We start from the raw sequence: 2,648 nt of genomic DNA, 5'->3' as shown, positions 1-2,648 counted from the left end.
GAAGAGCTGACTGAGCTAAAGGTAGAGACACGTTGATTTTATCCAGTCGGTTTTTTTTTCAATTAGAGGTCGTTTAAAAAAAATCTACTTTCACTATCCTCTAGGAGTTGTTGAATTCCCTCTTCACATCATAACATTTTCAACTGTCAAATATTTTACTGCTAACAGTTGCCTCCAATTAAAAAGTGGTGAGTGGTACTGGTACTCCCCCAATTTTATCATCCAGACACAATCCACAGGTCATAACAGACTAATGTGTAGAGGACATCCTCAGATAAATGGATATTACCGTGATCAACACAGACGACAGCAAACATTTCATTAGCAGTTGCACTTCATTTACAAATTAAGTTTATTTGACAGAAGTTTTATTGATTTATCTTGAAGTGCTGAAATGCATGCATAGGCCAGCTGTCAGACACTCTGCTAGTTGTATAAAAGTTATGCTCCTACTTCAGATGTTTGCAAAAATCTGATTGGACTGAATGTAATACAGCAGCAATGCACAGGACAGGTTATCACAGCCATATCTAGAAGTTCAACAAACAGACGTTGTCTACACTTTCCATTGAGACCGTGTACAGTGTAGGTAGAGAATGTTTCTAGGTTAGCAGAGGGGTTCTCGAACAGAGGGATACTGTGGTATTTCAATTCATTGTACAAGTGACAAATAATTTCAGTCAGTGTATTTTACACAGAGATATATTCAATGTACAATTTACAGTGTTAATTCCTAAGTATTTTGCTACACACATCACACATGTGGTAGCCTAGGCAGGCAATGGCATCAGTTCATTACAGCTTTCACTTTTTCACCATTACTTTGTATTGTCTTGGCTGTCAGACGATGCAGAGTCCCGACTGAGCGAGCTGACAAAATTGTAGACCCTTGTAGAATAAGGAACAAAGTTTTCCTTGTAGACGATGGTGGTTTTCATGTGTGCACTCTGGATAGTCAATTCTCTAGGATTTGGAGGTTGTTCCTCCTTCTCTTTGACTGCAGGATGATAAGATGAAGAAACACAGAATTTTCTAAACATGCAATTTTGTAATTTAATAAAAGGTAACGTTACATTTGTGTTGAATGCTGATAGAAGTCTACCTTGAGCTTATCAACAATAACAAGGTCAAGGACATGTAATATTGTCAACCTTTGGAAGCACTTCCATTAGAAATCATTAGCAGTTTTGTCCAATAACAGTCCATAATATAATGTGATCTGTAGCTATGGTATTGATATTTAGATAAATAGCTACCTAGATAGGCTGCGACTGCTAGCTAGTTAGCTAACGTTAGCTGAGCTGCTGTGACGCGAGTAGCCTACCAGACTTTTCTTCATTGCGCCCCATGTACTGATAATATCCGTATGTGCCGAGCATTGTCCATATTCCGAAAGCATACAGCATAGACACCCGCACATTCCACTTTATTACTTCTTTTACGTGCATATTTTCATTTTTTTGGCGCTGGACTGTATATGTATCGTAAATCACAAGGACGCAGCCATGTTGGATTAATCCGGGAAAAAAACGAGATGGATGATAACTTCCGGGGGTAAAATAAATAAATAGATAACATAAATAAAGAATGTAAATGTAAAACAGTAACTTAACTAAATAAAAAAAACGTTTAAAATCCAAAGGGAGTTTGGAACTTGGTAGTGAGTGTTGCAACTGAGGACAGACAATTTTTACGAGCTAGGTGCTTCGGCACTCGGCGAACCCGTGTTGTGAACTTGTGTGGCCTACCACACTTTGTGGCTGAGCTGTTGTTGCTCCTAGACATTTCCCTTCACAATAATAGCACTTACAGTTGACCGGGGAAGCTCTAGTAGGGCAGAAATTTGATGAAGTGGCTTGTTGGAAAGGTGGCATCCTATGACGGTGCCATGTTGAAAGTCACTGAGCTCTTCAGTAAGGCCATTCTACTGCCAGTGTTTGTCTACAGAGATTGCATGGCTGTGTGCTCAATTTTATACACTTGTCAGCAACGTGTGTGGCTGAAATAGCCACTCATTTCAAGGGGTGTCCGCATACTTTTTTATACAGTGTGTATATAGCCTTCTGTAATCATTGCATCTAAATGGTCTCTGCCCTGTGAGTACTCATGTGTACTTCAAACATACAGTATGTCACAGATTATGTCTATTGTCCCCTGTGTGGGACCTCATGTGTATCTTTTGATATCCAATTGGATTGAAGCCTTTGCCACAATCAGGGCAAACATACGTTTTCTCCACTGTCTGAATTTGTAGGATATTTTTTCAGAATCCTTTGCAACTGCAATGCTAAGAACTAATAACAGTTTTTGGAAGAAAGGGTTGTTTTATGATTATTTGGAAGGCAAGAAGGATTCTTTGGAAGACAAGAAGGGTTCTACATAGTGTTCATCACTTAATAAATAGGCCTAGTGAAAGTTAAAATGATAAATTAACATAATTATAGATTTTATTATTACAAGTTTTGAATGTGTTTTATTGTTAATGCAACTGATTAATATGTTATTATATTCATGCAATTTTGCATCACTATTGTATAAAGTATAAAGATGCATAAAAGCAGCTACGTGATCGCTGATTGAAAAAATAATTGTATTCAGTATTTTATTATTTTTACTGGAAGAAACATAGAGAGAGAGAAAGCTCCACC

General features: G+C 37.7%; 1 long non-coding RNA gene across 1 annotated transcript; it reads right to left on the bottom strand.

The window, feature by feature from the left end:
• Positions 1-316: 316 nt before the first annotated feature.
• On the bottom strand, positions 317-1,710 carry LOC112230139. The gene is made up of 2 exons (XR_002950274.2): positions 1,325-1,710; positions 317-997 (listed from the first exon to the last, which is right to left on the bottom strand). It is a non-coding gene; the product is annotated as an uncharacterized LOC112230139 (long non-coding RNA).
• Positions 1,711-2,648: the final 938 nt, after the last annotated feature.

The sequence above is a fragment of the Oncorhynchus tshawytscha genome, linkage group LG32, assembly GCF_018296145.1.
Source record: "Oncorhynchus tshawytscha isolate Ot180627B linkage group LG32, Otsh_v2.0, whole genome shotgun sequence".
NCBI lineage: Eukaryota > Metazoa > Chordata > Actinopteri > Salmoniformes > Salmonidae > Oncorhynchus > Oncorhynchus tshawytscha.
This window is presented reverse-complemented; position numbering and strand designations above follow the sequence as displayed.